General features: G+C 53.9%; 1 long non-coding RNA gene across 1 annotated transcript; it reads left to right on the top strand.

Annotated features, from left to right (window-relative positions):
* The first annotated feature begins 24228 nt into the window (after nt 1–24228).
* On the top strand, nt 24229–24961 carry LOC140681130 (uncharacterized). The gene is made up of 2 exons (XR_012052377.1): nt 24229–24332; nt 24758–24961. It is a non-coding gene; the product is annotated as an uncharacterized lncRNA (long non-coding RNA).
* The last annotated feature ends 1955 nt before the right edge of the window (nt 24962–26916 follow it).

The following is a 26916-nucleotide window of genomic DNA, read 5'->3' as shown; positions in this document are numbered from 1 at the left end:
TCCAGCAGGAATTATTTGTCTCTGCTCCCACCTGTCACATCTCCTCTGGAGCTGGAGGTGCAGCCCCAGCACTTGGGACGGCTCAAGGGGCCAAAACTCAGCTCCCACACAGAGAACTTGTGGACCTTGGATGATCTTCCTGGCCTTGCACGCTCAGCCAGGCTGAGATGGACACGGATGGTTTCTGTGCCAGGCTCTCCCAGCCCAGCCCAGCTCCCTGCAAGCTCTGCCAGCTGCCCTGAGCTCTGGGCAGCACCAAGGGCCTCTCCCCAGCACAGCCCAGCCGGCTCTGGCCCCACAGCTCTGCTCAGGCCTGGCTGCTCTGGGAATGGAGCAGCTGAGGAATGGAGTCACATCCAAGGGTGTCCCCAGGGCTCAGCACTGGGGCCAGGTCAGTGAAATCTCTTTATTGCTGATCTGGACGAGGCCATCGAGGGCACCCTCAGGCAGTTCCAGGTGAGCCCAGGCTGGGTGGGAGTGTGGCTGTGCTGGAGGGCAGGAAGCTCTGCAGAGGGATCTGGACAGGCTGGAGCCATGGGCCCAGGACAATGGGATGAGGTTCACCAAGGCCAAGGGCCGGGTCCTGCCCTGGGCTCACAGCCACCCCAAATCCCTGGCCGTGCCCTGCCCCTGATCCCCACAGCCTGTCCTGTTTCCTTCATCCCTGCATTGCCAGGGACTTTCTGGGACAAGGGAGCTCTGCTCTGGGGATGGAGGGAGATCCAAGTGCCACCACTGGAGTGGGAACCACAACTCATCAGGTTTGTGTCCTTTGGGGGTCAGGAACTGGTGAGACTCAGAGGCACAGAAAGTTTCTCTTCATGGCCAACAGACCACAGCTGAACAGGACACAATTTAATAACAATCACTCTTTAATAACAATTGCTATTCCCTGAGTTATGTGCAATGTCCCAGCAGTGTCTGGTGAGTCTGCCATCCACTAGTGCTTTCCATACTAAAATTGATTTTAGACTTGCGTGGTTGTGGGATAGATGTAAACACAATTCTTCTATCAGGATGTTTGTCCTGGAGTGGGGGAAAAACACTCACACAATTCCTGATTTGCAAAGCTGTCAGTGGGGGATGGGAAGGGAGGTCAGGCTGCTTTTGGTGTTGAGGAAATGCTAAAACCAGCCTGGCTTATTTAATCTCCTCCTGGCCTGGCTGATCTTCCCCCTTTCCCCTTCCACCCATTGGCTTCTGTCTCCCACCAGGCCCCCCGGTGAAGAGCCTGGCTCTGTTTTCTCCATCCCCTCCTCGCTGGCACTGCCAGGCTGGCATGAGGAGCCCCTCAGCCTTCCCTGCTCCGGGCTGGACAAGCCCAGCTCCCTCAGCCTCTGCTCACAGCCCAAGGGCTCCAGCCCAACCTTGGAGGCCTTTCCCTAACCCTGCTCCAGCTGCCAGACAACTTTCCTGCCCTGGGGAACCCAACCCAGGCCACAGGGACCTGGATAATCCACGTCCTTGATGTCCTGGTCACACAGCCCTGGCCCCTTGTCCCCATGTCAGGCTCTGGGGTGGATCCTGTGGAACATCCTTTGGTGGAGGCTGTGGCTCCAGGGGGACTGGGGGGATACCGGGCGTCAGGGACCCTGCTGGGTATGTACAGCATTGGACTTGTTGGGAGAAACTGTGAGCGGGAGCTGGGGCAGAGTGACCAACCCAGTGACCTCACAGAGCCCTCCTGGGATGTCACACAGCCCCTCTGAGATGTACCAGCCCAATCTGGAATGTCACACAGGTGGTCTCTGATGTCACAGCTAACTCTGATGTCACAGTCTGCTCTGTGATTTCAGATTCCCATCCTGTGATGTCAAAGCTTGATCTGTGATGTCACAGAGGTGGCCTATGATGTCATAACTCCTTGATGACCTCACATAAACCACTCTATGATGTCATGGACCATTCTGCCATTGATTACTCATGTAATGTCATGGATCACTCTGTGACCTTATGTCACCAGGTGATAAATTGCCTACACCAGGTGAGCTGACGCCTGGAGCTTGTTCTCCAAAACCCCAGGCCCATGGAAACCACACAGTGCCCATTGTGGGAGAAGGGGAACTGGAAGTTCACCAGACTCAGTGTCCTGCCAGCTCAGCCAGGCCCACAGGAACATTGGGGTCCACGACCACCAGGGACCACCAGAGAGACCCCCAGGACAGAAGAACACATGGGTAAAGGCGAGGGGAAATATGTTAATGGTTTTGGGGAAATGATTATCAGATGTGTGTTTAGTCCAGCACAATCAATGAATATGTGTGCAAAATACAGAATATGAACAGAAACTTTCCTGCACTCAGCATGCTCGGCTTTGGGAGGAACTATCCCCTGTGCATCTGGCTGAATAAAGAATGCAGCTTCTTAATGCTGCACTGGTGTTAAGGAGTTTTCTGTTTTACCGAATTTTTGGTAACACTGCACTCCCAAGGAAAGCTCTGTCTCGTGCTGTTCACAAACAGAGAAGGGCTGGTGGCAGATGTGGGGGTCGGAGGCTGCCTGGGGCACAGGGACCATGAAATAATCAAGTTTTCAATGATCTGTGAAAGAAGGAGGGGCAGCAATAAAACTTCTGCGCTGGAATTAGGAAGGGCAGACTTTGGCCTGTTTAGGATGTAGATATGGGGAGTACCAAATCAGGTACTGATTTTTAAGGGAAACAGCCCTTAAAAGCAAATGGGTCCAGGGAGGATGGACACATTTCAGGAAAGTAATCTTAAGGGGGAAGGAGCAGCCTGTCCCAGTGTGGCAAAAGATGAGGTGGTGAGGAAACCTGGCTGCCCATGGAGCTTTTGTGGGAACTCAGGTGAAGAAATTACTCACAAATCAGGAAGTGTTTAAGTGTGGGAATCCAGGGCTTCCCTCTGTCTGCCCTGGATTGCCTGGGACCCTGGCAGGGGGTCGGGAACCCCCTGTACAGAGCCCCGAGAGACTCTGTCTCTGATTTCTGTCCATGGAAAAGAGTTTTCAATCTTACAGGATGAATTACAAGCTCTGAGTGTTTTATATAAGGAATAATTAAGTGTGACACGGGTGCAAAAGTAAAATTTTAGGTTTCTAGATTAAGGGTTCAGAGGGGACAAGATGGAGGAAATTGGGTGTGTCTTGTCCTTTTCCTCCTTCCTCATGCCCTCCATGTTTCACTGTGGTGTTGGCATTTTTCTGTTGGTTTAGGCTGGGGACACACTGTCCAACGTAGGTGACAGATATTGGCACATTATTGTAAATCCAGCACAGGTAGTTTGTGGTATTTAATGTTTGTAACATCCCACTGGGGGCAGAGCCCCACACGCTGCCCTGCAGGACAGACCTGTGGCAGGGCAGCAGAACATGTTAGAGATAAACAGAATAAACAACCTTGGAAACAGCATAGACGAATTATGGCTTCTTCTTTGGCAACGGGGCAGAAAGACAGAGACTTTCTACAATCTCGGAATCATCAATACCCACAGATTCCGACATTTAAGGATGTTGAAAGGTCATTCAGAGAGAGAAGTTGGGACATGAAAGCTCAATTAGAACTTAACCTGGCAGCTTTTGTAAACGGAATAAAAATAGTTTTTATTAAAAAAAATTTACAGCAAAAAGAGGGGGAAGGAGAATTTCTACTCTTTATTGGATGCAGCAGAGAATAGAGTAACCCAAGATAAGGAAAAGGACAAGCTACATAACACCTTGTTTGTCTCAATTTTCAATACATGGACAGGTTGTCCTCAGGACAAGTTTTCTCCTGAGCTGGCAGATGGGCACAGGGAGCAGAACAGCCCCCTGTAATCCAGGAGGAAGCAGCTGGTGACCTGCTGAGCCACTTGGATGCTCACAGGTGTATGGGATGGGATGGGATCCATCCTAGGGGGATGAGGGAGCTGGTGGATGAGCTCCCCAAGCTGCTCCCCATCATTTACCATCAGTCCTGGCTCACCAGGGAGGTCCCAGAGCACTGGAGGTGCCAGTGTGAGCCCATCCCCAAGAAGGGCTAGAAGGAGGATCTGGGGAACTCCAGGCCTGTCAGCCTGACCTCACTGCCTGGCAAGGTTATGGAACAGATCACCTTGAGTGCCACCACAGGGCACCCACAGGATGGCCGAGGGGTCAGAGCCAGCCAGCGTGGATTTAGTGGGGCAGGTCCTGCCTGAGCACCCTGATCTCCTTTTATAACCAGGTGACCCACCTGTGGATGTGGGAAAGGCTGGGATGTGTCCATCTGGACTTCAGCAAAGCCTTGGACACCGTCTCTGACAGCATTCCCTGGAAAAGCTGCAGGCCACGGCTTGGGCAGGTTCCCTCCTGGCTGGGAGATGGAAGAGCTGGCTGGAGGCTGGGCCCAGAGAGGGGTGGGGATGGTGCTGCACCCAGCTGGTGTCCAGTCCCTGGTGCTGTCCCCAGGGATCTGTGTTGGGCCCAGTCCTGCTTAACATCTTCACTGATGATCTGGGTGAGGGGATCAAGCCCACCATCCCCAAATTTGCAGGTGACACCAAGCTGGGTGTGAGTGTGGATCTGCTGGAGGGCAGGACAAGAAGACACAGCCTTCAGCTGCACCAGGGGAGGTTTAGGCTGGACAAGAGGAAGAAGTTCTTCACAGAAAGGGTGAGTGGGCATTGCAATGGGCAGGCCAGGGGGAAGGTGGCAGAGTCACTGTCCCTCTCCAGTGGCACTCAGTGGCATGGTCTGGGTGACAAGGTGGTATTAGGGCATTGGTTGGACTTGATGATCCCAAAGGTCTTTTCCAGCCTATTTGATTCTGTCATTCTGTGATGATTGGGACACTCTGGGGCCATTGTGACCCTGCAGGGCCTGGTGGAACTAAGAGGACCATGGTGACACTGTGCAGCCCCATAGAACCAGGGCTCCATTGTGGTGCTCTGGGGCCCAATGGAACCAGGGAGTCCCTGTGACACTGGGTCCTGGTGGAACCACAGAGGCCATGGTGACACTGCGGGGCCTCGTGTAACCGAGGGGTTTCACCATTGTGACACTGCGAAACCACGGAGAGCTTTGGGAGAGTCCAGGGCCCAGTGGAACCAAGGGGCCGTTCTGACACTGCGGGGCCTCATGGAACCAAGGGGACATTGTGACACTGCAGGACCTTGTGTAACCAAGGGGCCACTGTGACACTCTGGGGCCTCCAGGAATCTGGAAGGCCCTTGTGACACTGTGTGGCCTCATGGAAACAAGGAATCCATTGTGACACTGAGGGGACTTGTGGAAGCACAGGGAGCATTGTGACAGTGTGGGACCTCATGTGACCATGGGGCCTTTGTGACACCCTGGGGCCCCATGGAACTGAGGGGCCACTGTGAAACTGCGGCACCAACGAGAACATTGTGACACTGTGAAGCCCCACGGAACCAAGGAGTCCATTGTCACATTTTGGGGCCCCGTGGAACCAAGGAGACCAGTGTGACAGTGCAGGGCCTGGTGTAACCAAAGGGACATTGTGACACTGAAGGGACACATGGAACCAAGGACATCTTTTCAGATGACACCAAGCTGGATGTGGGTCTGCTGGAGGGTAGGAGGGCTCTGCACAGGGCCCTGGACAGGCTGGATCCAGGGCCCAAATCCAACAAGGTGAGGTTTAACAAGTCCAAGTGCCGGGTCCTGCACTTTGGCCACAACAACCCCTGCAGCGCTACAGGCTGGGGACAGAGGGGCTGGACAGCAGCCAGGCAGAAAGGGACCTGCAGGGACTGATGGACAGCAGGCTGGACATGAGCCAGCCGTGTGCCCGGGTGGCCAAGAAGGCCAATGGCTCCTGGCCTGGATCAGGAATGGTGTGGCCAGCAGGAGCAGAGCTGCTGTGCCAGCACTGATCTGCCCCAGCTCTGCACACAGACATTGCTGCTGCAGCTCCAGAGAAGGCAACAAAAGGGCATCTCTGCAGAAAACTGTGCTGGGAGATCCTTTAGTTCCTTTAAAGCCACCGAGAACGCAACCCCTCATTGATGCAGTCTGTGGGCACAGGGGATATGTTGAGTAACAATATGAGAAATGGAACTAAAATTATATTTATTGTGGACAATATGAAGAAAGTAAAAGGGGAAAAAATCCCCACAGTTAAAGCAACAAGAAGTACCACAGATGACTTGTATTTAAACTGATTTGCAGAAATTGCCAATCACTTTAATGTCCCTGAAAGCATCCAGTCATCAGTCTCCACACTGCAGCCTTGAGCTCCTGGTTCCTCAGGCTGTAGATGAGGGGGTTCAGGGCTGGAGGCACCAACGAGTACAGAACTGACAGGGCCAGATCCAGGGATGGGGAGGACATGGAGGGAGGCTTCAGGTAAGCAAATATTACAGTGCTGACAAACAGGGAGACCACAGCCAGGTGAGGGAGGCAGGTGGAAAAGGCTTTGTGCCGTCCCTGCTCAGAGGGGATCCTCAGCACAGCCCTGAAAATCTGCACATAGGAGAAAACAATGAACACAAAACAACCAAATCCCACAGACACAGTAACAGCAATGAGTCCAAGTTCTCTGAGGTAGGATTTGGCACAGGAGAGCTTGAGGATCTGGGGGATTTCACAGAAGAACTGGCCCAGGCTATTGCCATGGCACAGAGACAGGGAAAATGTATTGGCTGTGTGCAGCAGCGAATAGAGAAAGGCACTGGCCCAGGCAGCTGCTGCCATGTGGGCACAAGCTCTGCTGCCCAGGAGGGTCCCGTAGTGCAGGGGTTTGCAGATGGACACGTAGCGGTCGTAGCACATGATGGTCAGGAGAAAATATTCTGATCCAAGAAAGAAGATAAGCAGAAAAACCTGAGCAGCACATCCTGTGTAGGAGATGGTGCTGGTGTCCCAGAGCAAACTGTTCATGGCTTTGGGGACAGTGGTGCAGATGGAGCCCAGGTCGCTGAGGGCCAGGTGGAGCAGGAAGAAGAACATGGGCATGTGCAGGTGGTGGCCGCAGGCTACGGCGCTGATGATGAGGCCGTTGCCCAGGAGGGCAGCCAGGGAGATGCCCAGGAAGAGGCAGAAGTGCAGGAGCTGCAGCTGCCGCGTGTCTGCCAGTGCCAGCAGGAGGAAGTGGCTGATGGAGCTGCTGTTGGACATTTGCTGTGGCTGCACATGGGCACCTGGTCATGGAGAAAGGACAGGGACAAGTCAGGAGAGGCTGTTTGGAGCCAGACTGGGCCATTCCCTGCAGACTGTCCTGCTGGGACTCACCCACCCTTGTTCCTGCTCTGGGAAAACCTTCACCCAGGTCCCTGCCTGAGCTCCAGTTGTGCTGGCTGAGTGTGCCAGGAGCAGCCAGGCCTGAGCGTGGGGGCTCTCGAGGAGCCATCCCTGCCCTGCTTCCCTGGGTTTGTGGCCCTGTGGCAGAGGGACAAGACTGGATATTCAGGATTTGTCAGGGGAATAATTCCTATTGCAGAAAGGCATGGTACCATCTGCACTACCACTTCTAAGGGAAATGGCAGGAGCTGGTTTAAGGACTTGTTTTCCTACCCACACACTATTCCTGGCTCTCTGAGGTCAGAAATCCCCAGCATTCCTGCTGCACTCAGAGTTTGCCACTGAGAGATGTGAGAGGCAAAGGATTCCCTGTGGCTGAGGGCAGGTGAGGGGCTGGATGGGCTTGTTCCCCCAGCACTACTCTGCTCAGCCCCCTCTCCTTCCCTGAGCATCTCCCTGGGCCTGGACATTCCCTCCTGAGAGGTGCCTTGTCCCTGCCAGCAGAGCCCATCCCACCCTGTGTGCCCTCGGCCCGGCCCTACAGAAACCTGCCTGTGTGCAGGGCCCTGGCTGGGGCAGGCTCTGTGTGCAGCTGGGCAAGGGCAGCTCAGGAGAGCCCTGCTGGGCCCTGCAGAGGTGATGCTGCTGCTGTCCAGGGCTGAGGAGTGGCTGAAGGCCCTTTGGGAGGCTCCCAGCAGAGACACTGACCACCCAAAGTCACAGTTCTGGACACTCTGTAAATGTTCAAACAATCCTTTGATGATCCTGTGTGTCCCTTTCAACTCAGAATGTTCTGTGATTCTGGGATTACAATTCCTGTTCTGTTTCTCTCATCCCCCTGTTTTCTATAATCAAAAGAGAAAAAAAGCCCTTGCAACAGTGTTAGAACAAGAAAGTAAAAACCAGACCTTTACTGGAAGCTCCAGGTGTCCCAGAGGGGATGGGGCACACCCAGCTCCTGATTTCAACAATTCATTAAGGTAAATTAATTAGGATATTTAACAGGGTGTGGTAGGTAAGGGACAGGCGAACGGAAGATTTCGGGGTGTGACGGAAAGATAGACCCATCCCCCTCTCTCTCTCTCTCTTCCCCACTTATCTATTAACTCCAGAAGCCTCAGAGGAATGCAGCCACACCGGCCCTAGTAAATTTCCACTACCCACTAACCCCTGAGACCCCCAACCCCCCTCTGACGTAGCAAAGACCCCTAAAAGCTATTTAAGCCCACGAGATAGGATAATAAACGCTTTTCAACCGTCTGCCATATTGGTGTCTGCGTCTGTTGATTAGCCCGAGCAGTCTGGCCGAGAGCAGGCTGCCGTGCTGTTCCTGAACCAGGTCTCTGGTTGTCTTTTATAAAGGCAACATACTGGTGCCGAAGCCCGGGACAAAAGAAGAAAAACGGAAAAATTTGCCCGGTGGACGGGATTCACCTGGACAGAAGCAGCGGCCGGGACGGTCGGACCGTACCCAGGCGTAAGGGGAGACGTCCCAGGACCCGTGAGCGTCATAGGCAGCGTCGCATGGGTCGTAAGTATGAAGCAAAGGAGTATCGAGTTTAAGCTCAGGGACTTTTATCTTGCTATAGCAAGGCTGCCTGGGCTTAGAGCAACCGAATGCTCAGTGGATGCCATGCATCCGGAAATATGGGAACAGTGTACAGCCACGCTAGCCGGGGAATCAAAATCCTCAGACAGTGGCAAGAGCATTACAGCACGGGGCAAGGTAGAAAAAGCCCCGCGCAAGGCAATAGAAAAGCAGGAGACGCAGAGTGCAGTGCATACGTGTTTATTAGTTAGGTCCGGGCTCGGGACGAGGGCGAAAGCGCAGACCGTCCCTGAGGAGGGTCCACCCGGGAGCGGAGACCCAGAGGGGCTCAGCGCGGCACCCCCTTCCCCAGATCAGAGCGCAGCCCGGCCCCGCCGCGGAGCTGAGCCCAGCCCAGCCCGGCAGAGGCAGCGCAGCCCCCGGAGCGGCGCGTTTCGAGCGGCGCGGACCCGCTCCCGCCGGGGCGCGTTTCGAGCGGCGTGGCCCCGCTCCCGCTGGAACCCGGACCCGCCCGCGGTTCCGCGCCGCTTCCCCGCCAGCGTGCCGAGCGGAGCAGCGCCAAGCCCCGCCGCAGAAACCCCCCAAGACACCCCCGCCGCGAAAAACCCCCGCGAAACCCCCGCCGCAGAAAAACCCCGAGAAGCCGCCGCTTCCCAATCCGTCCCGCCGCCGCCGCCGGTCAGAGATCCGCTGTCGGAGGCGCAGCCGCGCGCGGGGCGCTTTTGGCGAGAGCCGGCGGGAGAGGCCAGAGTCGCAGGGGCCGCGGCTCGGGGGGAGTCCCCGGCCGCCCGGCCATGCGGTCGCTTTGAAAATGGCGCCGGATGCCGCGGAGGGGGGCGGAGCACTAGTAGTCTCGGCGCAAAAACTCAAAAACCACGCGATTTCAGAGGCGCGCGCGCGCGGGAGAAAGGGGCGGAGAGCGGCTCAGGGCACAGAGCCAATCAGCGGCCGCGCCAGGAGCCGCCACCATATAAGGGAAAAACCACCCCCCGCGGGGGGCGCGGCGAGCCGGGGGGGCGGGAGTGGCCCCTCCCCCGCGGGGAGGAGCGAGCTCGGAGCCGAACAAAACGGCGCGGAGCCCCGGAAGTGCGCTGGCATTTGACTTCCGCCGCGGAGCCTGGCAACAACCCTGCCGGCTCAGAGGAGCCGGCGGAGGCTGACCGGAACCCCAAAACGAAAGATACGGAACCAGCACAGTTTAAAACAAAACCAAATAGAGTTCTAAGCCGCACCGAAAAGCGGTCACAATACCCCTTGGAACTGCGAGAAAAAAGGGCGTCTCGCCAAGGAATAAGGGTCCCAGCCCCGGACACACGGGGGGGGGGGGGGGGCGCGCGCGGGCGAACTCAGCCTCCTCCCACCGCAAGCGGCGCCCGTGCCGCAGAGTCAGCAGGAGACGCCCCGATACGGGACCCCTGGGTGGCCCTAGCCATGAAAGTGGGGAGAAAGCCCCCGGGAGTGTGGGGGACGTGCTGCCTCTGTGGCAGTCGGAACCCCCACGTGGTGAGACTATGAGAGCCACTGCTGCACACCACTGCTACCAACCGAACCTGACCCTCAAAACAAAACTAATGAGAAGCTATGAGTTCTGTTTGCAGGACATGCTTGTGGACCGTCCCCGTGACACAGACAGCCCTGCTCCAGAAAGAGATGACAGACCACCAAACTGCCAGACAACACCTGAAAATCCCACAGTGGTGAGATCCAAACATGCACAGTGTCTTTCTTCATGCAATTTTGCTATTTAGAGGCTTGTGGCCAGGACGACAAGCTAGCCCAGGCCACTACCTTCTAATAAATACCCCATCCTTCGTGTTCCACATAGCCAACGTGTTTAGAAGCTACCTTACTAACCCCAAATGAAACCAAATCAAACCTGACTAACCCATATTAGTTTTGCTATGATATTAAACCCACTTTTCTACGAAAGCACCGCTTTAGATACCCCCTTCAGTTACTCCACAGCCAGTACCCCCCACAAGTGCAGATAAGACACTCCCCACAAAAAAATCACCCTGAGTCAAATCACAGGACAGGGCAGATGTTTTGGGAATGCAACCTTAGCAAAGCAGAAAGGCAACTTCTGCACTAAAGTTGTCAAACCTAACAGAAAAACTAACAAGTGGGTAATCCCATCTGCGTCTGGGATGTGGGTCTGCCAAAGGTCCGGAGTGAGTCCTTGTGTGTTCCTTGACAAATTCAATGACTCTACTGATTTCTGTGTCCAAGTTCTGATTGTCCCCAGGGTCTTGTACCACTCAGACGAAGAAATATACCATCTTCTCGAAGAACCTAACAGACTCCACAAAAGGGAAATCATCACAGGTATAACTATCGCGATGCTGCTCGGCCTGGGAGCAGCTGGCACCGCCACAGGCGTCTCAGCCATCGCAACCCAGCAGCACAGACTCTCTCAGCTGCAAATGACCATCGACGAAGACCTGCAGAGGATCGAGAAATCCATCTCCTACCCAGAAAAATCAGTCTCTTCGCTTTCAGAAGTAATTTTACATTCTGTTCATAGGCCACCAACAAATGCTATAAACCAAAAACTGCAAACACAGTCAGTAGCTAAAGCCTTCAGCACCTGCCTTAAAAAATCGACCCAGATCTACTAAACCACCCTTTCCTTGACAAGTTGCAAGTTTGTACCTCACTCCAGTGCCTCTACCTACGACTACCTCATTTTATATGTGATAAGGAGGGGGGAGATGTGGTAGGTAAGGGACAGGCGAACGGAAGATTTCGGGGTGTGACGGAAAGATAGACCCATCCCCCTCTCTCTCTCTTCCCCACTTGTCTATTAACTCCAGAAGCCTCAGAGGAATGCAGCCACACCGGCCCTAGTAAATTTCCACTACCCACTAACCCCTGAGACCCCCAACCCCCCTCTGACGTAGCAAAGACCCCTAAAAGCTATTTAAGCCCACGAGATAGGATAATAAACGCTTTTCAACCGTCTGCCATATTGGTGTCTGCGTCTGTTGATTAGCCCGAGCAGTCTGGCCGAGAGCAGGCTGCCGTGCTGTTCCTGAACCAGGTCTCTGGTTGTCTTTTATAAAGGCAACAACAGGGACACCCAATAGGAGTTTCAGTTGCCCCAGTTACACACCTCTGGCTCAAACCATTGGAGTAGGTGCAAGGGCTTCTTTGCCCCAGATTTTCTTATCACTGCTCACATGTAAAAACCAAAATGGTCTTCTTGTGGGTTCTTTCCCTGATAATAAGACTATAGAGCATTTAAAAAATGTATTTAGACAGGTTATTGTTCTAAAATCTAAGAGAAATTAAGGAAATATATTAGAGTTAATTAAGGATTATAATTATATTAAGCATATAATAGTAGTTAAGTAGAGTTAATTAAGAGTTTAATAGAGTTAGGTAAGGATTATAAATTTATAATTACATAATAGTAATTTATGGAGCTACGGATATATGAAAAATGTATAAAAAGCAAAAATATTTTTGTCATCACCCCAACATTCCCATCCTGCTCCAAGCAGGAAATTGAAAACACTCTCAGGAAAGCTCCTGATCTTTACAGCAATTCCAGGCTTACCTTCTTTGGGAAGTGCCCTCCGGAGCTGTGCCCAGGCTGGTCTGGAGCTGGGAGCAGCCCTGCCCCACCCAGCCCCTCTCAGCAGCAGCACCTGCCCTGCTCAGGGTGGCTCCTTCCCCCCACAGCTCCTGGCCAGCGCTGGGAGCAGCTCCAGGGCCGGCTGAGAGCTGTCCCTGGCAGGCAGCAGAGTCCTGGCCCAGCACAGCGCCCTGGGCTGCAGGACCCTGCTCTGCAGGACAGCCCTGGGCACCCCTGGCTGCTCTGCACAGGAGATGAGCAGAGAATGCACTCACAGGGTCTGTGGGCATTGGGATGTTCCAGCTTTAGGAGATCTCTCCAGGAGCTGCAGCTGCATTGTCCTGCAGCCAGAGGTTCCTGTGCCAAGGGCTGGCAGTGATTCTGCCCCGGGCACTTCTCAGCCCCTTCCCAGCCCTGACTGATTGAAGCTCTCTGTGCCTCTGTGCTGTGCCCGGGCTGGCTGCAGGCAGTGCCCCAGCCCTGCTGGGCTGGGAGAAGAGCTGCTCAGCAAGAGAAATGTGCTTTTGAAGCTCTGCTTGGTTACCGGGATCACCCTGTGTGCCAGGAGCCCGGCCCAGTTCAGCAGCACAGACACAGCACAAGGACTTTAATGACCCTCTGGGGCTTTGTGCTCAGGCCCTGAACATCAGGCCCTGAGAGGGAGCTGCAGAAACCTCTCCAGAACTCCAAGTCAGAATCCAACTCCAAAGTTTCTTGGACTTTTAATGGGTCCCACTGAGGGACACGACTGAGAAAGTGTCCCCAGGCCCCAGGCAGAGCAGAGAACTGGAGGCACTGATGACAGGTGGGGACAAAGAGAAGTCAAGTCTTGGTGCCCTGGGGCACAGCAGGGTCTGTGCCACCAAGGGCTGTGAGGAGACACCTTGTCCTGAGGCCCTGGGGCCTCCTGGCACAGCCCCAGCCAGGCTGGGCACTGTCAGCCCCTGGTCCTGCCCTCAGCATCCCCCCCTAGCCCATATCCCAGTGGCCTCAAGGATCTGCTGGAAGGAGTCCCTGGGGAGCCTTGGTCAGGAATGGCCCTGGGGGCTCCTTCATGCTCCCAGAACTGCATTTCTTTTAAGGTATTTGGTGTTTCCCTTTTGATACAGACTCTGTGAGAGGTTTGTGCAACCATGGCCCCAATTATCTGCCTTAAGGAGTCCCTTGAGAGATTTGTACTGACACTCACTGGGGCTCATTAATACTCTGAGATACTAAACTTTTTTCAGGTACTTTGGATTTTCCTTTCCACACTGAGAGGTTTTTGTGCCATTTTGAGTCTCCAATTCTCTCCTTCAAGGAGTCCATGAGGAGCCTGTGTTGGGGATGGACCTCAGTGGCACCCATTAATGCTTTGAGACAGTTTGGGGTTTTCTTCTGCCATTGACTCCTGGAAAGGTTTGTGCAATCTCCTCTCAGGCCCTGAGGTTCCAGGGCTCAGCTCCAAATGCACCACAGGGATCATTAGGTTCAGGCAACTCCTGACAAACCACGGTTCTGCCTTGTTTTCCCTCTGGTCTGGGGCAGTTCATCAGGAAGTTTCTGTAGTGGTTTGGGTTCACCATTTTGGGATTTCTTGGGCAATATATCAATAAGTGTGGTGGGTTCAGTGCTGTCTAATTACCAGTGCACACACTAGAATATACTTACTCATTTCCTGCTCTTGAAATAGGATTAGAAGAAAGGCAAAGTCGGCTCAAAACTTTTAAATGGTATAAAGAAAAGTTTCTTAAGAGTAACTAAAAGACAGAGTAATAAGGATCAGAACTAAACTTTCAGAACACTTCCTTTCTCCATACAATCTGACAATGTAAAGAGACAAAATCTAAAATTTTCTGTCAATTTTCCACCTCTAGAATAGTCTTTCTTCAGTTCACTTAGGAAAAGAACCTCCTCTTGTTAATGTTATGGAGACTTCTCCACAAGAAAACAATTATCTCATGGCTTTTCTTTTCCATGAATAGCAGCCACCAGGAAAAATCTGCAATTGTGAAATCTCTCCCATTTTTTCCCAGATTTTCCCACAGCTGTGTTTAGGGGACATGTCAATTTAAGTGGTATTAGTTTAAAGATGTGCTGTTTAAGAGCAAAGGTTCTCTTCATCTCTTTCTGAAATCATCCTAATCTCTGGGAATAGAGATCTTCTTCTTCTCTCCCTGAGGGCACAGGGTCTCATCACTCTGCTCTCTTTGTCTGTTCAAACACCTCATGGCATCAAGCTACTTCAATATTTCCTTACTTTAGCATGGAGGCCTTTGCTGAACAAGTCATCTCCCCATATTTTTCAATGCCTTATAGGGAAAAAGAGAGTCTGATGTATCAATGACATCCTTCTCCATAGCTTTAGCAGCGGATTTCAGCCCTGAGATCAAAGCATCTCCTCATCCCTCCCATTTGTGACTCAACTTCCTCTTCACTGACCTCGGTGTCTTCATGTTGCTCCTCTGTGTGCCTGCCCTGTGTCCTTTTCTCTCACTGGAGGGAGGATGGAAGCACTGGAAGGGTCAATATCTGCCCGGGGCCTGCAGATGGTTCCATGAGCCCAGGCAGGCTTGGTGGCCAATTCTTATTTTTGCTGTGGTTCCTGGACATGAAGACCAGCTATTTTCCCCAGGAATGAAGGAATAGAGTGCCACTGTTTTAGGGGCAGATGAAAGGTGCCCACTAGAGGACAAGGCCAGCCAAAGCTGCCAGGTATTGTTCTGAGAGATACCTTTACAAATTGCAATTTTTTTTAGGGAAAGTACCACCAGGTCCTCACAGTATCACCATGGTCTCCATAGGAAGGGAACAAGCGAACCCCAATGTTCCAGGGGCTGTGGCTCATCCACCAGAGGCCAAGGCCAGCCAGATCAGATGGTGCTGGCAGATTTTGTCCTTGGACATAGGGAATTTTAGAGGTGGAATACCAGTTTCGGACCTGGTTGCCTGGAGGTGAAGGACAGTTCTTTTACACAGGAAGAAAAGCATGGAACACCAGTGTTTCAGGGGCAGATGAAAGGCGGCTATCAGAGGCCAAGGGCAGCCAGACCTCTCTGTCCTGGTAGCTTTTGTCTGAAAGCAACCCTTGGATAAAGGAACTTTGGAGGTGGAACCAACATTTTGGCCATATCTGCATTGGTAAGAAGGATGGTTCTTTTCCATAGGAAGGAAAGCCCAGAGCCGCAGTGTTTCAAAGGCAGAGGAGGAGAGAGGTGGCTCCTGAGAGGCTGAGCCAGTCAGACCCATTTGTCTTGGTAGCTTTCATCACTGAGAAATCTTTGGATCTAGGGAATTCTGGAGGAGGATTCCCAACTTTGGCCACCTGGTCAAGATGGATGGTTTTTCCCATAGGAAAGAAAAGCCCAGGTGAAGCCCAGGTGTTTTGGAAGAAGATGAGAGGTGGTCACCATAGGCCAAGAGAGTCAGACCTGTTTTTTCCTGGCACCTTTTATCTTGGGGAAATCCTTGGATATCCAGAATTTTGAAGGTGGAATCTCAGTTTTGGCCATGGGCACCTGGGCAGGAAGAAGAGTTCTTTTCATCAGCAAGGAAAGCACAGAGCCCCAGTGTTTCAAAGGCAGATAAGAATTAGCTCTTGGAAACCAAGGCGAGCCAGACTTGTCTCTCCTGGAAGCTTTCTCCTGGGAGAAATCCTTGGATATAGGGAATCCTGGAGGCAGATTCCCAACTTTGGCCTTGGGTGCCTGGATGTGAAAGGTGCTTTTTTCCCATAAGAAAGAAAAGCACAGGGTTCCAGTGTTTCAAAGGCAGATGAGAGGTGGCCCCTGGGTGGCCAAGGCAGCCAGGCCTTGATGCCTTGAGAGGCCACCTAGAGCAGAGGCTGGACAGTGTTACAGGAATAAAGTGGGGATTTATTCAAAAGGCCTTCAAAGGATACACCTTGGGCAGTACAGGGGCCTGGCTGAGGGTACACCCAGGATGGACAACAGGTTTCCACACTTTTTTTATATTCTGATTCATTTCCATATTGGGGTTAATTGTCCAATTACACCTTCAGGTTATGCAGTCCCACCCTCCCAGTCTGCTCTCTTCAATTCGCTGTTGTTTTCACTTTTTGGGCCTGAAGCTGCAGTGGTGTTCTTGGTTCTTGGGCTGTAAGAGGATTGTTTTGTCTGACTACACTGTGAAGAGAACTTGCTGACACTCTGTATGAAGTTCAGAGGTACAGATACAGGACAGAATCGGGAAAATATGGAAGCGAAAACTCAAGGCATCAGCCTGTCCCATGTTCCCTTGGTTCCATGGGGACACACAGTGTCACAATGGCTCCTCCATGACACTCTGGGCTCCACAGTGTCACCCTGGGCCCTTGGTTCCATGGGAGTTTCCCAATGGTTTCCTCTGATTCCATGAGGTCCCCACAGTGTCCCAACTGACCCATGGTCCCATGAGGTTCCCCAGTGTCACCAGGGTGTCCTTGGACCTGCACTGTCACAACTGACCCATGGCTCCATGAGGTTCCCCAGTGTCACCAGGGTGTCCTTGGACCTGCCTTGTCACAGCTGACCCATGGCTCCATGAGGTTCCCCAGTGTCACCAGGGTGTCCTTGGACCTGCCTTGTCACAGCTGACCCATGGCTCCATGAGGTTCCCCAGTGTCACCAGAGTGTCCTTGGACCTGCATTGTCACAGCTGACCCATGGCTCCATGAGGTTCCCCAGTGTCACCAGGGTGTCCTTGGACCTGCACTGTCACAACTGACCCATGGCTCCATGAGGTTCCCCAGTGTCACCAGGGTGTCCTTGGACCTGCCTTGTCACAGCTGACCCATGGCTCCATGAGGTTCCCCAGTGTCACCATGGTCGCTGTCAGAGGCTGGATGAGATCGATGTCCCGAGACACCTTGGGCTGAGCTGTCATCAGTCACACAGCTGGGACAGTGTAAACCCAGCTCTGAACGCCCGAGCAATCAGAAGTCCCAGCTGGGGGGAGGCCCACGAAGGTCCAGGGGCGTAAAACCAAGGAGCACAAGGTCAGCCCCTGGTATGGACTCTGCCTCTCCTGGGGTTTGTGTCTCAGCCACACTGGAACCCCGGGAGCTGGGAGCCACATGTGTGTCTTTCTGTGGAGCTTCTGTCTTCCTGTCTCCCTCTTTCTTTCCTCTCCTTCTAATGCTCTTTATATGGAACATTTTTGGGTACCTGAACAACTTAAGTGTTTAAGGCTTTCCAGGCTAAATAGGCTAGTGAATGAAGTTACTGCTATGACAAGTGCTTTGTGTTGGATTGGTTTTGTATTAAATGCTTTTCCAAAGTTTCTTGGTTTTTGTACTTTACCAGTAAAATTTTGGGGGGTCCCGAATGGGCGCTGAGGGGCACTTGGGGATCCCGGAGGGTCTGGGGGACACTTGTGGGACAGATGGGGGCGGTACCGGGGCGGTTCTGTGGAACGCGGGGCATGACGGGCGTTGTAGTCCCGGCCCCAATGGGGCTCCATTGGGCTGCGGGGCATGATGGGAGTTGTAGGCAAAAGAAAAGATGGCGCAGGCTCCAGGTACCGCCCCCAAAGCCATGATCGATCCCTGATGCTGATTGGTTGGAGGCTGCGATGGGCGGGAGTCACGGCCAATGGGAGGCAGTGGAGGGAGGAACAGCCCATTCAACCCCTCCAGTCCCTCCCAGTACAGCCCAGTTCATCCCCAGTACAGCCCAGTACAGCCCCAGTGCCCCTCCAATCCATCCCAGCACAGCCCAGTTCATCCCCAGTACAGCCCAGTACAGCCTCAGTGCTCCTCCAGTCCCTCCCAGCACAGCCCAGTTCATCCCCAGTACAGCCCAGTACAGCCCCAGTGCCCCTCCAATCCATCCCAGTACAGCCCAGTCCCTCCCAATACACCTGAGTTCATTCCCAGGCCCTCCCAGTTCCCCCCAGTGCTATCCATATTCCGCTCCAGTGCCCCCCAGTTATCCCCACAGCGTTCCCGCCCACTGTGGGGCAGCGGCACAGACGGAATGTCCTGCGGCCCAAATCCCTGCTCCTGCCACACAGTGCCCAGCCTTCTCCCCCTCCTCCTCCTCTCCCAGCACGGCACAAATTCCAGCTCGGAGGAGGCTTCCCCAGAGAGGGCTCCTGCTCCAGCCTGAGTGTCCCTGCAGAGGAACAGGGCATCTTTCAGGCACTTCCACAAGCTCAGGGTTCTTACTTCATGGGGAATCTGGGATGAAAATGGCCTTGTTAGGAAGGACAAAAGCGGAGGGAATGGGTTGGAAATTATTAGTAAAAATGTTCCATTGTACAGGGAAAGTTCACAAAATCATTCCCTGCTTTTTTCCTTTTCAGATTCTTTCAGCCATCCACTGAGAGGACCAGCTTGTTCTGGTGCTTTTCATGCACTGATTGTACTCTTGATTCATATCAGTGCTCGAGAGGTAGAAGCTTCTAAACTGAACACAGAAACAAACTCCCTCTGTCAGCCCATGTTCATCTTCTACATCATTTTCAAGATGTCCACGGGCATGTTGGAACGATTATCACACTGCTCTCCATTTCTGGCTGCAGGCTCGGGAGATTCTTTCTCTGCATTTCCTGACAATTCCTGGGAGCCCGTCATGGTTTCTTAGGCTAGAGCAATAACAGTGAAAATCTCACCAATGGCACAACTGCCCAGCCCACAAGGAAAAGAAAGAACAAGCTATAAAGTTCTTCAAATATTTATCCCACTTTTCTGCAAGAGTCGAGCTGCACACACACGGTGTGGGAAGCCAAGAGAAGCTGCAGCTGGTGGCACATCTTGTGACAGAAACTGCTCAAAGCTTCCTCGTTCTCCAGCAAAGGTTCTTGGAAAGAGCAAACAGGATTGTGGAGAAGATTCTGGGAAAACTGAAAGAGCTTTTAAGAAATGAAATGAAAATGGAAAGAAATAATCCAAGATGTTTTTCTCTGTTTATTTTTATGCTCCCCTTTTCCATCTTACACGACTTCCCCATCCCATTAATTGCAAATGGATCTCACTTCTAAGATCCACAATTTGGCAAGTTTTAGACACTCTAAAATAGCATGAGCTACACACATTTTACCTTCCCCTATTTTTTTTTTTTGTTTTTTTTTTTTGTTTTTTTTTGGTTTTTTTTGGGTTTTTTTTTGGAAATCAATGATGGATAGGTAAGTGCAGTTCTTGGGTCAGGTACAAATTCAGCATTCAGGGAATGCGCTCTGATAGTGTTTGACCCTCAGCAGGGACAATGCACAGCAGCGCCTGTGCCCCTGGGCAGGAGTCCAGACTCTGGATCTGGGCTCAACACTGCAAAGTTCCCGTGTTTGGACAGAGGAAGGGGCTGTCCCCGGGGCGCACGGGGCTCGGCCGTGGGGCGAGCGGGGAACGGACACGCGGACAAACGGCCTCGGTGCTTCAGTTGCAGAGGCAGCAGCAGCGGCGGCGGCGGCAGCAGCGGCAGCAAAAGCAGTTTTTCTCTTCTTTCTCTTTCTCTTCTTTCTCTCCGGCTGTGGGACACCTTCCTCTCGGTGTCCCTCACCCGCTGTCCCTCCCCTCTCCCCGCCTCCTTCTCCCCCATGCCGGGCCGAGCCATGCCCTCGGCCCGCCCCTGGCCCCGGGCGGGGCTGCCCCGTCCCCGCCCCCGCCCGCCCCGCCGCGGTCTCGCCTCCGCCCGGCTCTGGGCGTGCTGGCGGTGCCGCTGCTGGGCGGGCATCAGTGCCTGGGGCTGGGGCATCGCCGCCCTTTGGCTCCGCCTGGCCCGAGCCCGGCCCCGGCCCCGGCCCCGGCCCCGGCCCCGGCGCAGGCTCCGGCCCCGGCCCCGGCCCCGGCCCCGGCCCCGGCTCCTCCCGGGCCCCGCGGAGGACACACGCGGCACGGCCGCTGCCGCCTCCGCCGCGGCTTCCCCGGCCCGAGCTCCGCTGCTCAGCAGCGCGGCCGCCGGCCCCGAGCCTCCCGTGTCCCGTTCCCGTGACCGAAGGCCTGGGGATGGCCGGCCCGGGGCGGTTGAGGGGCGCTCGGGGGCCGCTCCTGGCCCCGGGCCGAGCGCTGACAGCCGCGTCCCGCCCGCAGGGAAGGCGCAGGAGGCGCTGCAGCAGCGCTACCGAGTGGGTTCGCTGCTGGGGTGCGGCGGCTTCGGCAGCGTCTTCGCAGCCACGCGGCTCTCGGATGGTGCCCCGGTGAGCGGCGGGGCCGGCGGCGGGCGCAGGAGGAGGAGGAGGAGGAGGGGGATGGAGGAGGAAGAGAAGGAGGAGGAGGAAGAAGAGAAGGAGGAGGAGGAGGAGGAAGAGAAGGAGGAGGAGGAGGAGGCAGAGGAGGAGGCGGAGCAGGAGGAGGAGGAGGGAGGAGGAGGATGGGGCTCAGCAGAGCGGGCGGCGAGCTGAACCCGGTGGTGCCTTTGGTTTGCAGGTGGCCATCAAAAGGGTGCCACGGAACCGCGTCCGGCACTGGGACGAGCTGGTGAGTGAGCGGGGCCAGCGGGAACAGCCGGGCCGTGCCGGGCGGGGATGAGGCGAGGCCCGGCATGGGGGAAGCCACCAGGACCCCTCGATGGGGAGCGGGCGTGGGGCCAGTGCAGGGCGCAGAGCATCCCGGGCTGGCTGAGGGGTTCCCCAGCCCTGGCAGGACATCAGTCCCACTGGTGGCACCGTGCTCCTCCCGCAGCCCGACGGCACCAGCGCACCCCTGGAGATCGTGCTGCTGGACAAGGTGTCCACTGGCTTCCCTGGTGTGGTCCAGCTGCTGGAGTGGCTTGAGCTCCCCAACAACATCGTGATGGTGCTGGAGCGGCCGGAGCGGTCTCAGGACCTCCTGCATTTCATTCGGGCACGGAGGTTCCTGTCTGAAGAGGTGGCACGGCAGCTGTTCCGCCAGGTGCTGGAGGCCGTGCGGCACTGCACCAGCTGAGGGGTTCTGCACCGCGACATCAAACCAGAGAATATCCTGGTTGACCTGGCCACTGGCCAGGCAAAATTGATCGACTTTGGCTGTGGCACCTACCTGCAAGACACAGCCTACACTCACTTTGCAGGTGAGCCTGGGCAGGGGTGTGCTCCCGGTCCCGCCATCTCATGGCCCAACATCTCACAGGCCAAGCTGGGTGTGGCAGCGAGGATCCTCCCTTTTGCTGCCAGTCAGGGTACTGAGCCTTCCCCTGAGTTGCTTTTGAGCGGGGCTGGGTGGGGAGGCATCTTCCAGCCCCACTGGCAGCCTTTGCCCACCACTCTGCCTGGGGCTGGGGTTGGAGCAGCAGCAGCCAGCCCGACAAAAGCACCCGTGGGTGGGGGTAGCATAGGAGGGAGCCAGAACCAGTGCACCAGCCAGTTTGGTGTGCAGGTGAGAGGAAGGGCTTGGGCTGCTCCACTCACCTTGTTTGCCTTGGCTTCATAATATTTTTAGGGCACTGCAGGCAGGGAGGATAAGGAGATGATTTTTCCCCCAGCCCTGAGTGGGTTTTTGCTTTGCATGTCACGGTCAGGCCTTGCCGGGGCTTCTGCTGCCCTCTTCCAACACCAGTGGCTTCTTGTCCAGCCCTGAGTTTGTACACAAGTCCCAGGTGCTGGCGAGAGTGCAGCAGTCGCCCCGTGTGCCACTGGGGCGGCCCCTGCACGCCCAGGGATGCTGGGGCCAGGCTCTGGAAGCAGCAGCATCCCCCTGATGAACTCCATCTGTATTCCATAGGAACACTGTCATACAGCCCCCCAGAATGGACCCACTTGGGCTGGTACCATGGCGAGGCAGCAACGATCTGGTCCCTGGGCATCCTGCTGCACCAGATGGTCTGCGGGCAGCACCCTTTCAGGAGGGGCCGGAAGATCAGCTGGGACCATCAGCTCTCGCTGCCACAGCGGCTCTCTCCAGGTGGATCCTCATCTCTGGCCACGGGGGAATACCAGTGCTGGGAGACAGCAGCAGCTCGTGAGCATCTCGCTCTGGCAGCCGCTGAGGAGGTGCCACATGTCCTGCTCTCCTCCACAACAGGGAATTGATGGGAAAGTTTAGACACAGCTCTGAACACAAAAGCAGCATGGCCTGGGCATGGGAAGAGTGGGGCAAAGCAGACAGGAGCCTTCTCTAGCTGACCGGTGGTTTCTGGTTTCTCTGCCCAGAGTGCCAAGATCTTATCAGGTGGTGTTTATCCATGCACTTCTTGGACAGACCTTCATTAGAAGACCTGTTCTGTGATCCTTGGATACAGGATATTCACCTGCCATAGAAAAAGGGAGAGAGCCACATGCACACTTTGCTCCAGGGCCCTGGTAAGTTACAGGTCCACACATGCCCTGGCAATCAGAAGCAAGGAAACCCAGACTTTTTTCCCTGCCTGTACCAATGCACTGGGATTGTTGGGTGGGAACACGCAGCCTTGTGCTGGAGCTGAGCTGCTCTGCCCAGCACTGGTGGCTGCCATCCGAGCTGGTTTTGCTTGTCCTGGTTCCCTGACAGCTGGGGCCCTGGGCAGAACCCTGACAGCCTGGTCTGACCCCCAGGGAAGGAGAAGGAGTCCTTGGAGAAGCTGTACCAGGCGGGGCTGCTGCTGCTGCTGGAGACAGCGACGACAACATCAAGGATGACACCTCTTCCTCAACCTGGCCACTGGCAGCTGAAGATGATGGACTTGTGGCACCGTCTTCAAAGCCAGGCTCCACAGCGAATTCGCAGATGAGTCCACAGCCGGGGAAATGCTCCCAGATTTGGGCATTGCTCAGACTGGCTGGGAACAAAAGTTTCTCCCTTTGCTGGAGCAGATGCAACTTCAGTCGCTGCCCAGCTGCTTTTTGGCAGGGCTGGGGGCGTGGGCTGGGGTGGATACAAGATGGGAGTTGGCTCCTGGCCCTGCCAACAGCCCCCAGCACCCAGCATGGCCTGGGCTGAGGCTGGGGCTGGGGCTGGGGCAGCCAGCCCGGCACAGAGAAACCCCCATGGCGGGAGCAGAGGTGGGACTCCAGAACCTGTGCAGGGGCTGCTTTGCTTTGCAGGCAAGGAAGGGCTTGGGCTGCTCCACTGCCCTTGTTTGCTTTGGGATCACCGTTATTTTGGGGGGCAGTGCAGGAGGGAAGAGAGAAAGTGTGGCCTTCTCTCCTCCATGGGTGGGATTTTCCCTAGCATGTAGGGGTTGGGCCTTCCTCAGACCTCTGACAGAGATAAGAGTTTTTTTCTTGTTTCCCCTTGTCTCTAATCTCTTTTCAACAGTTTGTTGTTTGTTTTTCTAGAGGAAGCGTTCTATGTAAGGTCCAGTTGGGATTGGGAAGTGCCTGGGAGCAGCTGCAGCGTGGATGGGCCGTGCCCTTGGAGAAGGCTGAGGACATCGTTTGGGACCAGCTTTTCTCCCAGCAGAGGATGGCGTGAGGTGAGTCCCCGTCTGCTTGGCATGGTGGGATCAGAGCTTTTGGGAGACGGCAACAAGCACAAGGAGGCTCCTGCTCTGGGCAGCTGCTGAGGGGCTGGATGTGCCGTGGCTGGCTGCAGGCTGGGAATGTCCTGCCCTCCTGCTCTGCTCCCAAAGGCAGCAGTGATGGGCAGCTCTGGGCACAGCTCTGGGCACGGCCAGCATGGCCTGGGCTCTGTGGGCAGCTGGGACAAGGGGACAGCAGCCTTCAGCTGACGGGCGCTATCTGGTTTCTCTCCTTGCAGCCTGGCTCTGCGGGTGCTGAGGCTGCTCTGGGCTCTGCCAGGGCTCTGCTGGGCTCTGCCCCGGGCACAGCTGGGCTGGCTCTGCCCTCACAGTGCTCTGACAGCTTTGCATCAGACGAGCCCGTTGGAGCACAGTGCCTGAGCTTTCTGCTTTGGCAGGTGAGTGAGACTCCCTTGCAGGCCAGGAGATTGCAGCTGGGAACACACATCCAATTGGCAAGGACCCAAACTCCCCATAGTCCCAGCTGAACCCCTGGATCTCCGCAGGAACGCCTGGATCTCCACTATTCATTCTTCATTTCTTTTTGGCTGGAATTGTGCAGTTGCACTTTCTTCCTCCTCTAGAAGTGCCATGAGTGGGCCAAAGCTGGCAAGTGAGCCGTTTTCCTGAGGCAGTGCAGTCTGGAGCTGATGGATGGAGAATTGCCCTTCCCACTTCCAAAGCAGAGCAAAAAGCCGTAAGTGGGATTTTTCATCCGTAAGAAACCCCTGACAATTTCAGAGGGAATGTGCAGCTCATTCCCAGAGTGAGAAGGAATGTCATCTTCTAAAGGATTTGGGGTTTGACAGAGTTGAGATTCCCAGTCCTGCCTGGAGCTGGAAGGGCCCCAATCAATTTCCTATTGCTTCGACCACAATTTAAAAAAAAGAATGTTGGAAACAAACCCCAAAAACTGTAAAAAAGGCTGTTGAGGTCAGTAAGATGGATCCATGCCATCAACACATTTACAATGTAAATAAGTGAGTTCTCTTTTTAAAAAGATCATTTACCTCTTAATGCAAAGTTACAGAAGTTGTTTCACTAACACTTGGATTTTATTTGTATCTTTTACAATTCATCTAATGTATTTTTTTTCTTTTTCCTTTTTTTTTCTTTAAGCAGAGGTCCTGGCCCTCTTCCAGCCAAAAGGGAAAGAGCCCCACCAAGCCTTGTTACCCACAGAAAACATGGTAAAACTGAACACTAAAGGACCTTGGGGGCATTATTCTGGAATTAAAAAGTTGCCAGCTCCATGGACAACAGAATTATTGTTCCTAACCTGAATGACATTGAGCAAAAAGAATGAAGAACGGTGTCACTAAAGTACTACTGACGTTTGCCAAAACACCTCCAGAGTTTCACCAAGGCATCAGTCATCAAAATGTTTTGAAAATGTAAAGACCAAGGTAGCCAAAGCACACAGTCACTAATTGCTGGGTATGTTCTCAGCTGAAGCTTGGAGGAATGGGGTTCCCTTGGAGGGCCCACCCTGTGGGGTGGCCAGAACTCTGTCAATGGGCTCTGCCTCGTAACGGAGTCAGTGAAGGGACAGTTACAGAAACCTGTGCTGTGGGACATGGGAATACAACGATCAGTGTGACAGGATTCACTCAGATTTCCCCTCAGGAGAAACCAAACCCTGTTACAGTTATAGAGGCTACAGTGTCAGAAGATTTCTGTGCTTTACCATCACTCCCAATTTCAGTAGAACTTGGGGTGCTGCAGCTGGTCAGTGTCAGTGTCACACCGCTCCCAGTTGCAGGGCCCCCATTTAGGGTCCTTCAGCAACGACCACACGGAAGACTTAGGGCCCAGAGAACATTTTCCACCCAAAGAGTGCCTTGGGTTTCCGAAAGCAAAGGATTCTGGTTCACCCTGTGCCCCATGTGCGCTGCCCCATCCCGTGGAGTTGACATGAATGAGCTGAATGGATTATTAGAAGAGGTAGTAAATGATACTGTTGAAATGCCCATTAGCACATCTATGAGCTCCAAGAAACACAAATGGGGACTCCAGAGAACCGCATGGCCTTGGATTATCTGCTTGCTGGCCAAGGAGGAACCTGGGCTATCAGGGCACGGGGATGTTGCACTGCTAGCAGTGATGGGTTTGAAGGCCAACAGTCAGGAATCACCTTGACAGAAAGAGCAGTAGAAGAGTAGCAGAAAGAAGAAAATTCTTCTTGGTGGGATTGGCTTCATGGCTGCCAAATTAGAGGCTGCTGTGAAATGCATTGGTGGCAGGGCCTGTCATCATTGCAGTGTGTGCACTTGGTGAGTTGCTGTGACACTTTGTGCTGGGAAGTGGAGTATTGGGACCTTTCTTAAAAGAGACAGTCTCAAGAAAAGAGAGGCATTTGATAAATAACAGAGAATAGCAACTATTTAGGCATGTTTTAAAAGGAACGTGAATAGCTCTGAGTAATGAAGTTAAACTGCACTTAATTGTAGAACAAGAAGAGATGCCTTTATGCCTAATACCTAAATCTAAACTGTGTTACCGAAAGAATTATTACAAAGGTTGTAGTTGATTGTAGGTCTCAGGACCGATCAAAGTACCAAGGCCTGAACAGGTTGTGATCAGGGCCTGAACAGGCCCTGAGTCAAAGCTCACCTCTAGATGAACCTTCCAAGCAAATGTTGTATTTGTATCCACTCATTAAGGAAGCATGATTAACAACAGGATCAATGCATGTGTTCCTTGATAAAACATGGATTTATCTTTCTGTATTTAGAAACAGATAAGGCCCCATCTGGCCTTGTTTGGGGGTGAAGGATCAAAGTCAACTCCCTTGGTTCCTCCTTCAGCCCTGGCCAGGCTTTGGGAGAAAGCAGTCAGGAGAATGAAAGCAGATGTTCTCGCAGTGGCAGTGATGCCAGCTTGTTTGTTTAACAGTGTAAAAGCTGGGTCCTCTCACAGCTTTGGGGCTGGAGCCTCATTGCCTGCAGAGGTGGAGGCACCTGCAGGAATTCCCAGTGTCTGGGAGTGGCTCTCCAGTCCTTGGCTTCCCCCAGCTGATGTGTGGCTGTGGATGATGGTAAAGCCTGAGGCTAACTGGTGATGGATCTTTCCTTAATCACTCCAGGCAATCTCTGGTAGCAATGACTGGATGCATTGCTGAGCTTCTTTTGTAATGCTTTGCTAATGATGATGTGCTTTGCTGAGCTTATCCTTTTGTAATTCTTTGCAGCTGTGCATGATATAAATGACACAATTCCTTCAGTTGGTGTCTGTGTCTTTGGTGCTGACCCTGCCCACTGGTGAGACAGGGCCCCCTCCAG

This window comes from Taeniopygia guttata, chromosome 31 (assembly GCF_048771995.1).
Source record: "Taeniopygia guttata chromosome 31, bTaeGut7.mat, whole genome shotgun sequence".
NCBI classification, from domain to species: domain Eukaryota; kingdom Metazoa; phylum Chordata; class Aves; order Passeriformes; family Estrildidae; genus Taeniopygia; species Taeniopygia guttata.
Note: the sequence above shows the minus strand (reverse complement) of the source record. Positions and strands in the feature narration are given on the sequence as shown.